This window comes from Chiloscyllium plagiosum, unplaced genomic scaffold (genome assembly GCF_037043375.1).
Source record: "Chiloscyllium plagiosum isolate Xiang-an unplaced genomic scaffold, Cpla_swu_hap1 HiC_scaffold_5, whole genome shotgun sequence".
NCBI classification, from domain to species: domain Eukaryota; kingdom Metazoa; phylum Chordata; class Chondrichthyes; order Orectolobiformes; family Hemiscylliidae; genus Chiloscyllium; species Chiloscyllium plagiosum.
In genome coordinates this window covers 45045937-45057883 of record NW_028270143.1, presented here as the reverse complement: position 1 = coordinate 45057883, position 11947 = coordinate 45045937, and the positions used below count along the sequence as shown (strand labels likewise).

Genomic DNA, 11947 nt, shown 5'->3' with positions numbered 1-11947 from the left:
ACCCTCTATCTTCTACCTTTGAGCCAGTTCTGTATCCAAATCACTAGTTCTCCCTGTATTCCATGAGATCTAACCTTGCTAATCAATCTCCCATGGGGAATCTTGTCAAATGCCTTACTGAAGTCCATATAGATCACATCTACTGCTCTGCCCTCATCAATCCTATTTGTTACTTTCTCAAAAAACTCAATCAAGTTTATGAGACATGATTTCCCACACTCAAAGCCATGTTGGCTATCCCTAATCAGTCCTTGCCTTTCCAAATGCATGTACATCCTGTCCCTCAGGATTCCCTCCAACAACTTGCCCACCACCGACATCAGGCTCACCAGTCTATAGTTCCCTGGCTTGTCCTTACCACCCTTCTTAAACAATGGCACCTCGTTTGCCAACCTCCAGTCTTCTGGCACCTCACCTGTGACTAACGATGAATGAAATATCTCAGCTAGGGGCCCAGCAATCACTTCTCTAGCTTCCCACAGAGTTCTCGCGTACACCTAATCAGGCCCTGGGGATTTATCCACCTTTACCCATTTCAAGACATCCAGCGCTTCCTCCTCTGTAATCTGGACAGTTTGTAAGCTGTCACCATCTATTTCCCTACAGTCTATGTCTTCTATATCCTTTTCCACAGTAAATACTGATGCAAAATACTCATTTAGTATCTCCCCCATTTTCTGCGGCTGCATATAACAGCCACCTTACTGATCTTTGAGGGGCCCTATTCTCTCCCTAGTTACCCTTTTGTCCTTAATGTTTTTGCACAAACTCTTTGGATTCTCCTTAATTCTATTTGCCAAAGCTATCTCATGTCCCCTTTTTGCCCTCCTGATTTCCCTCTTAAGTATACTCCTACTTCCTTTATACTCTTCTAAGGATTCACTCGATCTATCCTGTCTATATCTTACTTATGCTTCCTTCTTTTACTTAACCAAACCCTTAATTTCTTTAGTCATCCAGCATTCCCTGTACCTACCAGCCTTTCCTTTTACCCTGACAGGAATATACTTTCTCTGGATTCTCGTTATCTCATTTCTGAAGGCTTCCCATTTTCCAGCCATTCTTTTATCTGCGAACATCTGCCCCCAATCAGCTTTCGAAAGTTCTTGCCTAATACCGTCAAAATTGGCCTTTCTCCAATTTAGAACTTCAACTTTTAGATCTGGTCTATCCTTTTCCATCATTATTTTAAATCTAATAGAATTATGGTCGCTGGCCCCAAAGTGCTCCCCCCAACATCTCAGTCACCTGCCCTGCCTTATTTCCCAAAAGTCAAGTTTTGCACCTTCTCTAGTAGGTACATCCACACACTGAATCAGAAAATTGTCTTGTACACACTTAACAAATTCCTCTCCATCTAAACCTTTAACACTATGGCAATCCCAGTCTATGTTTGGAAAGTTAAAATCCCCTACCATAACTACCCTATTTTTCTTACAGATAGCTGAGATCTCCTTACAAGTTTGTTTCTCAATTTCCCTCTGACTATTAGGGGGTCAATAATACAATCCCAATAAGGTTATCATCCCTTTCTTATTTCTCAGTTCCACCCAAATAAGTTCCTTGGATCTATTTCCGGGAATATCCTCCCTCAGCACAGCTATCCCTTATCAAAAATGCTACCCACCCCCCCCCCTCTCTTGCCCCCCTTTCTATCCTTCCTGTAGCATTTGTATCCTGGAAAATTAAGCTGCCAGTCCTGCCCATCCCTGAGCCATGCTTCTGTAATTGCTGTGACATTCCAGTCCCATGTACCTAACCATGCCCTGAGTTCATCTGCCTTCCCTGTTAGGCCCTTTGCATTGAAATAGATGCAGTTTAATTTATTAGTCCTACCTTGTCCCTGTTGCCCTGACTGTTTGACTCGCTTCTATTCTCAACTGTACTAGTCTCAGATTGACTTCTTTCCTCATTATCTCCCTGGGTTCCACCGCCCTCCCACCTTATTAGTTTAAATCCTCCCGAGCAGCTCTCGCAAATATCCCTGCCAACATATTAGTCCCCTTCCAATCCGTCCTTCTTGTACAGGTCACTTCTACCCCAAAAGAGATTCTAATGATCCAAAAATGTGAATCCTTCTCCCATGCACCAGTTCCTCAGCCATGCATTCATCTGCTCTATTCTCCTATTCCTGCACTCACTAGCTCGTAGCACCGGGAGTAATCCAGATATTACTACTCTCGATGACCTCCTTTTTAAATTTCTACCTAACTCTCTGTAATCTCCCTTCAGAATCTCAACCTTTTCCCTTCCTATGTCCAGCATCTCACCCATGGTTAGATGACCCAAACATTTCTGCCACGGTTCCTGCAATTTCTTCCTTAACTTCCCATATTTGATTTTTCTGTAATTATTAGTTCATGTTACAGATGAACCTTTCTAAGAAATCACACTTCCCTTCAAATCCTTGGTAAATTATTTTTAAGCCAGAATGAGTAATTTCAAATTCCAGTCCCTCGTGGCCCTTAAACATATATTCCCAATACAGTTAACGGAAAGGAAATTTAGGCAGTGTTTATAATAGATGCCAAATTATTATTGTCCAGTTTGCAAAACAGAAATTTACTAAAATAATCATGAATTGTGCCATTTAGCTGAGAACCAAGAGCTATAAAGATGATCTTGTACATTGCCTCCGCCTTACTGAACTATTCAGTCAGGATCCATATAGTCTTCCTTCATGAGCTTTCTTCTCTATGTCGTTTTCCTAATGATCATTATTCCAGCTCAATATCCTCTTTACAACTTAGATAACCCAATTTTTTCTCTCTGGCTTCCACATTTATGGCAGGGAGATGTAATTATAGCATGATAAGTTTAAACAACTAAAGTGTAATCAAAGATTTATTATGAAATTGTATGGACGTAAGGTGTGACTACTGGTATATGTCTGGGATTTACAAGTCTGTAGATGACAGGTTGGAAGATATGGGGAAAGAAGTTTGATGTTCTCCTGCTACCAAAATATTTCTAAAAGTGGCATTACTAAAAATTGCATTACCATGTCAGAAGGGCTGCTCCCTTCTCATACCATTGAGTGAGGAGTCTGGCAGGTACATGAAGGTACCCTCTTGGGTTTTATTTTGTTTATTAATGGAATCTGAATGTTGCTGACTGGGTCAGCAATTATTGCTCATCTCTAGTTGCCCTTGTGAAGGTGGTGGTGAACTGCTTTAGTCCATTTGCTACAGATTGACCCACAATGCCATTAGGGAGTGCATTTTACAGTGTCAGAATGGTTACACCATTTTCCTCCAGTGGGTGGGGACACTTGTCTGGTACATGAATGTACCCTCTTGGGGATGAAGGATTTAAATCTCACGCAGTAAGCCCCCTAGGTGCAAGTTGCTAGAGAGGCCTTTCATTGTCTAGGCCTACCAGGCATTAAGAAAATTCTTACTGTTCTTTTGAGGCCATCTCAACATGGAGATGTCTCTTCTTCCAGCATCTTCAGAGGTGAGCACCTCTAATTAGTGGTGCTGGAAGAGCACCAACCACACCGCCCCGTGGCCCAACATTTCAACTCCCCCTCCCACTCTGCCGAGGACATGGAGGTCCTGGGCCTCCTTCACCGCTGCTCCCTCACCACCAGACGCCTGGAGGAAGAACGCCTCATCTTCCGCCTTGGAACACTTCAACCCCAGGGCATCAATGTGGACTTCAACAGTTTCCTCATTTTCCCTTCCCCCACCTCACTCTAGTTCCAAACTTCCAGCTCAGCGCTGTCCCCATGACTTGTCTGGACTTGTCCTACCTGCCTATCTCCTTTTCCACCTATCCACTCCACCCTCTCCTCCCTGACCTATCACCTTCATCCCCTCCCCCACTCACCCATTATACTCTATGCTACTTTCTCCCCACCCCCACCCTCCTCTAGCTTATCTCTCCATGCTTCAGGCTCACTGCCTTTATTCCTGATGAAGGGCTTTTGCCCGAAACGTCGATTTCGCTGCTCCTTGGATGCTGCCTGAACTGCTGTGCTCTTCCAGCACCACTAATCCAGAATCTGGTTTCCAGCATCTGCAGTCATTGTTTTTACCTCTAATTAGTGTACTGCCCAGGCTACATCATTTTGGGCCAGCAACTTGAGAGAGGCAGGGTGCTGTCTTTAGATAAACGTCAGCTGCCTTTTAATTGGGCACCACCCTTCATTCACACAGGCTGCACATTTGGTCCAAGTTGACTTGACCCATGGGTGTGCTGACAAAATTCCATTCTATGAGGGCTACTGTCTTATCTCTGCACACCCTGGACCCAAAACTGCGATCAAAACCCCATCACCAATTACCTGAAACACAAGTTCAAATTTATTTTTTCAGACAGCTATGGCTAGCATGAGGTGACTTAGCTTCAAATGGGGGGGGGGGGGGGGGAGGTTGATAGATATAAGACAGATATCAGAGGTAGTTTCTTTACTCCGAGAGTAGTAGGGATGTGGAACGCACTGCCTGCAACAGTAGTAGACTCACCAACTTTAAAGGCATTTAGATTGTCAATGGATAAACATGTGGATGAAAATGGAATAGTGTAAGGTTAGATAGGTTTCACAGATCGGCGCAACATCGCTGTAATGTTCTATTACATTGCAATTAGCGGTTAGATGTTGGAGAATTTCCACGACAAACAAGCAGTACTTTCCGATTTAGAGCAAAAACTACGACGCTCGCGTTCATCAGCAAATCTTCACATGACCACCCCACCCGCCGTACTCTTCAAGCGGCGGCGTGGTGACGTGAGTGAGCAGGCGCGCGCCCGCCCGTTCGGGGCGGTGCAGCCAATGCGATTGCGAGTGAGAGCCCCGCGGCAGGGGTCAGGTGCCAACTGCCAGGCGCGCGCTTCCAGTGTTGGTGCGTTCCGAGCGGTGACAGTTGGATGGAGGCCGCAGATCGTTCGGTCGTTATGAGTTAGGCCGCTGTGGGCTTCACCAGGCTGATAGGGGGAGGATGCCCTGTGGTCTGGCTTAAATCCTGCTGTTTTGGACCGGGGACACCAAGCATCACGGAAGAAACGGGGAGCGACTTCTCGCATCGACAGGTCGGTAACGCAACTCTCGTGTGTTAACGAACACTCGAGCCGGTTAAAAGAGCGGTGAAAGGCAGTGAGTGAGTAAGCTGACGTTGTGCAGGCGACTTTTGAGATATTTTTCAGTTTTGTTTCTTTAAACAACGCATGGGTTTGCTATTTAAAGGGATCGCGTTCTTAGCCAAATGCAGAGTGAAACTGTGCATTGATTTGCCTTCATCACCGGCGCTCGGCTGTTCAGTCTGTCGTCCAAATGATTTCATTTTGTTCTAACGCCGCTGCTTCAGTGCCTTTTTGGTAGATGAGTTGACAGAAGTGATCGGTTTTGGCAGCAATAGGAGGAGTGTTTGTGAAGTTGTTGTAGTCATCCGGGAACAGACTTGTCGGTTGAGCGATTGCATTTGTTTTCCCAGGGTGTGGGACTACAGGTGTGCAGAGTGCAGTTTGCACAGTGTTGGGCCAGTCATTCCGGCCACCCTGTATTTAGTGAAGGTGTAGGTGTGTACAGTGAGTGCCCACTGGAAATATGCAGAGCATGATGCCGGTCCGTATGCAAAGCTAAAATGATTTCACCTCTGCTGTTTTTGAGTCCAGCACTTCAGATTAACGCGCTCTCTAATCTTGTGCGATGCTTTGGTCAGTGGGAAGGATCCCATACAGCGATTTTAAAGGGGTCATCAACAATTTGCATTTTATTTCCGTGTTTATTTTTTTCTAGTTGTTGATATGCTTGCTCAAATGCTGGTATTTATTCAAGAGCTACGTCAAGTTACGGACATTAGTGTGTAAGATGCTGACGTGCTTTTTGATTTTTTTTCTGAAGTACTTTTTAATATTCACCACGAACCGTTTACTCTCAGACCTGGTGCGGAAGGATTCCCATTGAAGTGCAGCGTATCTGGAAGAATCAGTAGAGACTATGTAGAGCAAAATAAGCTGTTGGGAGAGGGGATGAAGTAGAACAGTATATGGTCGTCAACTGGAGTCTGTACTCGCACTGAGTTTTCAGGCAGCAATTCTTCGACAGTACTTTAACCCCAGTGAAGTATGTTCATTTCAGCAATGATAACTTCATTGAAATCGTCACTTAATCAGCCTCCAAGCAGATTGAAATAGAATTGTTTGTGTCTGTGAAGATGATATTGAATTATGCTGATTCCTTACTTGCTGAAGGATTTGAAATATCTCAAAAATCTTATCCACTTGCCAATTGTAGTTATTGAAGCTCACTGTACAATGAGGATGAATTTAATTCCTCTTGCCAGATAGAAACAAGCAGAGTGAGCTCACAGGTTTGATTAAATTACAGACTTCCCTGCAATGAGCACATGTTTCTTAGTGGGTTCCACATGATAGCTCTGTCAGGTACCGGAACTGAAACAGATTCCATTCACTTGATGTCTAGCTGGTGTGTGATTATTAGCGTAGGCGCTAGGTAGACTGGAAAACTGGCTGACTGGATCAGCAAGTGCACTGGCAGCATTACTAGAATGGGACCATGAATGGTATTTTCCTGAAGAGTGGAGGATCACGTTCTGTGGAGGTATTGCTATTCCCTTGGGTAGCTTCCTCAGCAAACCTAACCTTTTGGAAGACAGATTATTGGACTTGTTACTCTGCAATCCCGTTTTCAGATTGTAATCCACAATCATGATGGTGGCAGTATGAGCTTCCACTGTGGCATCCTGACGTTGGATTACTTCTGCTTGCACTGCAATGGATATTGTGGCATCAGCCATCAAACTGCATTGTTGGTGGTGAGGAATTGACTACTGCTTCCACACAAGAAAGGATGGACCAAACTTTGCAAAAGCATTGCACTAATTTGGTGCTGAACTCTTCTGTGCTACTTGATTGTGAGTGCAAGGTCTTTGGAAAACTTTTCAATGCATCAAACATTTAATTCTATTTTGACATTAGCCATCTTCTTTATACTACACTACTGAAATCTTCGATCAAAAGCAAAATGCAATGGAAATCTGAAATAAAAACAAAACTTTGATGAAATTTGGCAGATCTGGCAACATTTGTGGAAAGAGCAACAGTTAACCTTTCACATCCAGTCTAACTTTAGAACTATAGAAGTCCTGATCTCAGGCCTCTGGTGAAAAGTGATGATACTCTGAAGCGTTTAAATTGGAAAATAAGAGGCAGATTAATTTAAAGTAATTGGCCATTGGCAAAGAAAAACAGAACAGCAGAACAGTGTAAGCAAAGGACTAAATACATTTGGCAATTTATGAAGAGGAAAAGTGGCAAGTTGGATTTATGGAAGTCACTTACCGCAGGATTAGATTCCCCTACGGTCCAAGAAATCCAACAGACACTGGGCGAATGTGCAAACTCCATACAGGCAGTTGCTCGAGGCTGGAATTGAACCTGTGTCCCTGGCGCTGAGGCAGCAGTGCTAACCACTGAGCCACTGTGCTGCCCCTTGTCACTGTAAGGATTGTCATTATAACAAAGTGTCATTAAACTGAACTGTTCTCTTAATGTCTTGTACTCATCCTTGGTCCACTGCGAACTGCAGAATATATATTAGAATTGTCTCTATACTTGCGATACTTTTGTCTCATGTAGGCCCCAAATAAATCTAATCCATTGGCTAAGATGGCTTGTCTTATGATTTGGCAGACTTATTTAATACTGTGGAGAAAGTGAGGATGCAGATGCTGGAAGCCAGAGTCGAAGAGTGTGGTGCTGGAAAAGCACAGCCGGTAAGGCAGTATCCAGGGAGCAGGAGAGTTGACGTTTTGGGCATAACCACTTCATCAGGAATAGTATCTCCCTGCTTTTTGCTGGATACTTGTCTATCTCATACATTTTCTTTAATCTTTCTGACTGTTAGTACTTTATGGCACCCAATGAAGTTCTTAACATTTAGAATCTAAAGTGTGATTATTTTTGACTTATGACACTGGAAGCCATAACAAAAAAAAATCCATCGTATTAGATTTGAAATTTGAAATATTGGTTAAGAGTCAATTAATGTTTGTGAAAAATAGTTCCAATTTCTTCTAATTTTTGCATTTTGAGATGTTTTCTAATTTCAGTCCAGAGCTCTGGCACTATATTTTTCTTCTCTGTGCCGTTTAGTCCTGGATTCCCCAACGAACAAAAAATGGTTCCTTTCTATCTACTCTCTCTACTTTTCATAATATCTTAAACTGTAATCAAATCACTTCTGTTCAATTGTTGATGTATAGGTAAATTGGAATCACATATTCTTCTCTACAGTATAAAAGCAGGTGATTTTCAAGTGAGCAATTGCTCCCGATGTGGTCAAATGTGCCTTAGCTAATTGAATATTTTCTGCAACCTGCCTACTCATTCCTTTTTATTTGCAACACAATATTCTTCTAGCATTCTTGCATTACCTGTGACAATTTTCTCCTTTTTCATGGGTTAGGTTCACTATTATAAAAGTGGGGCAGGGTCCAAAATTTTATTTTATTTTGCTTAGTTCAAGCCATAAAACTTAAATTTGTGTACCAAGTACAAAGTAAGAAAGACACTTTTGGATCCAAAATTGAGTTAGTGGCAGGAGATAGAGGGTAGTGGTAGAAGGCTGTTGTGTGACTGGAGATGTACCACAGGGTTCAATGCTTGTATTGTTCTTGATAAGTAAGTTTGGGGATGATACAAACTAGGGTGGTTGACAGTGAGGAAGATGATCTTGGGTTACAGAGCGATTATAAATGGATTGGACAGATGGGTAGATCAGTGGCAGGTAGAATTCCGCCCTGTTAAGCGTGAGATGATGCACTTTGAAAAAAGTAACAAGAAAGGGAATACTCACGGGGAAAAGAGATCTTGGATTGTTAGTCCACAAATCCCTGAAGGTGGCAGGACTTGTTTATGGGTAGTGAAGACAGCAATTGGCACTTGCTTTTATCAGTTGAGGCATAGATTATAAGAGTAAAGAGCTTATACTGAAGCTGTGCAGGACTTTGGTTAGGCCATAGCTGGAGTATTGTGTGCAGTTCTGGTCTTCACATTGTAGGAAGTATGTGATTGCAATGGAGATTGACCACATTGTTGCCTGGGATAAAGCTCTTTAACTATGAAGACGGGTTGGATAAACTTTGGTTGTTTTCTTTGGAGCAGAGAAAGTTGAAGAGGGGGAGGTATCTGATAAGGGTGTATAATATTCTGAGGGCATTGACAGGGTGAATAGAAAGGAGCTGGTTCCCCTTAGTTAGAGTAAATAATAAGGGGGCAAACTTTTAAGGTGAAAAGCAGGAGGTTTAGAGCAGATTTGAGGAAACCTCTTTTCACCCAGAGAGTTGTGGGGTCATGAAAGCACTGCCTGGGAGGGTAGTTGAGGTGGGTAAACTTGCACAAGTTTTTTAAAAATACTTGGAAAAGCCCTTGAAATGTCATAATATGGCAGTGAGCCTAGTGCTGGAAAGTGAGACTGGTGTAGATTGTGTCGCTTTGGTAGTACAGACTTAATGGGCCAAAGGGCCTTTCGGTATTATATGATTCTGTGACATGTTGTGACGGAGGAATCATCAATCACTTGGTGATTTTTCAAAGTTTGTCACCAGATTGGTTGTTCTTATTTATATATCCTTAGTTACTGGTACTTTTATTATGGATAGTGTAAATTTCATTAAAAAGCACCCTGCTATTTCAATCTCTAGTAAGATGTCAAAGAGCTAAAGTGCACGTGGAACACCTACTGTAATGAGATTCACTACCTTAATGAAAGAAGAAGATAAAAGGAAACATAACAATGTGTTTCAATTAAGCTGTTTAGTTTATTATCTTTAATACCTGGTTGGGAGTGTGACACAGTACTTTTTCACTTTGAGTAATATGTGCAGTTTTAGCACCGGTTGCAGAAAAAGTATTGAATCCATATAGAGTATATAGCAAGGGTACCTCAGGATATTGCTGGGAAATGGAAATTCAGCTATGAGAAGCAACTTGAGATTCTAGGATTCTTTATAATGGAGAGGAGCAGGCTAAAATTACCTTTTTAAAATTATGAAGACTTTTTAACCAGAATAGCAAAATATCATTTACCTCCGTTCTGGAGACAAGTGCCAGTTTAAAACCTTCCATCAGAGAAAGCAGAAAGATAAGTCAGTTTAGGTGAGAAAAGGGGATAATATTTTGAAGCATTTAGGATGCAAGGCCTTTGTCAATGGAATTTAACATTGATGACATCACCACAATAGGTTGGAGACTCGATGCTGTGACCTTGGGTATTTCAGTGATTTTGACTGCTGCCTTTCATTGGGGATATAGTTCAAGTGCTGATCTAGATTTAACATTGATTAAAAATCGCACAATACCAGGTTATAGTCCAGCAAGTTTAATTGGGCGCAATAGATTTCAGAGCGCTGCTCCTTCGTCAGGTCGTTGTGGAGTACACAGTTGTAAGACACAGAATTTATAGCAAATGTTTACAATGTGATGTAACTGAAATTATACATTGAAAAATACCTTGATTGTTTGTTAAGTCTCTCATCAGTTAGAATGACCATGATCGTTACACTTCTTCTTTCATATGTAAATCACAAAGCATTTTTTAAAAGTTACATTCTCAGGTTAACTGTAACAATTGGTGTCAGTGCAGATAAGATGTTGAAGGTGTTAGCCCCGTGTTCCCTGTCTATGCCATAATGTTTAGACTGATTCTAATCTAAAAAGTGAGTTAACAGAGTCTTACATGGATTCATGCAATTTTTGAGATAAGTACAATGTAACTCTGCAAGTACAAATTCACCCCACAAACATATATATGTGTGTGTGTCTGGGGTGGGGATTGTCTGTGAGAGAGTGTATTTGTGCGTGTGTGTAAAGTGTCTAAGTCTGTGAGAGGCAGTGGGACACTGTGTGAGAATCTCTCCGGCTATGTTGAAAGCATCTTGAAACCCATTGTACAGGGGATCCCCAGCTTCTGTCGCGACACTATGGATTTCTTACAGAAACTCAGCACTCATGGACCAGTCGAACTCGGAACAATCCTCATCGCAATGGACGTTTCAGCAATCTACACCAGCATCCCCCATGATGACGGCATCGCGGCAACAGCCTCCGTACTCAACACCAACAACTGCCAATCTCCAAACACCGTCCTACAACTCATCTGCTTTATCCTCAATCACAACATCTTCACCTTTGACAACCAGTTTTTCATCCAGACACATGGAACAGCCATGGGGACCAAAGTTGCACCCCAATATGCCAACATCTTCATGCACAGTTTCAAACAAAACTTCTTCTCTATGCAGGACTTCCAACCAACATTATACACCAGGTACATTGATGACATTTTCTTCCTCTGGACCCATGGTGAGGAGTCACTGATAAAACTACACAGTAATATCTATAAGTTTCATTCCACCATCAAACTCACCATGCACTACTCTCTACATCTGTCTCATTCTTGGACACGTGCATCTCCATCAAGGATGGGCATCTCAGCACCACACTCTACTGCAAACCCACAGACACTCTCTCAATGCTACATTTCTCCAGCTTCCACCAAAAAACATATTTAAAACAGCCATCCCCTATGGACAAGCCCTGTGCATACACTGGATCTGCTCAGATGAGGAGGAATGTGACCGGCACCTGGAAATACTCAGGGATGCCCTCATAAGAACGGGTTACGATGCTCAACTCATTGACCGCCAGTTCTGTCATGCCACAGCAAGGAACCGTAATGACCTCCTCAGGAGACAGACACGAGCTCCAACCGACAGGGACCCTTTGTTGTCCAGTACTTCCCAGGAGCCGAAAAACTGCGCCATGTTCTTCACGACCTGTAACACCTTATCAATGAGGATGAACACCTCGCCAAAACCTTCCCCACACTTGCACTGATCGCCTTTAAACAACTGCCATACCTTAAAGAGATCATTGTTTGTAGGAATCTGCCCGACTTTCAGGACAACTCCATACAACTCTG

At 42.6% G+C, this 11947-nt stretch overlaps 1 protein-coding gene across 2 annotated transcripts in view; it reads left to right on the top strand.

The window, feature by feature from the left end:
- The first annotated feature begins 4843 nt into the window (after window positions 1–4843).
- Window positions 4844–11947, top strand: part of LOC122549814 (glycoprotein-N-acetylgalactosamine 3-beta-galactosyltransferase 1-like) — a 30949-nt gene continuing 23845 nt past the window's right edge. The window contains exon 1 of one of the 2 annotated variants that reach the window (XM_087987131.1): window positions 4844–5034. The gene's annotated coding sequence lies outside the window, so the exon portion shown is untranslated. The remainder of the gene's footprint in view (window positions 5035–11947) is intronic. The other variant, XM_043689889.2, reaches the window with a different exon arrangement.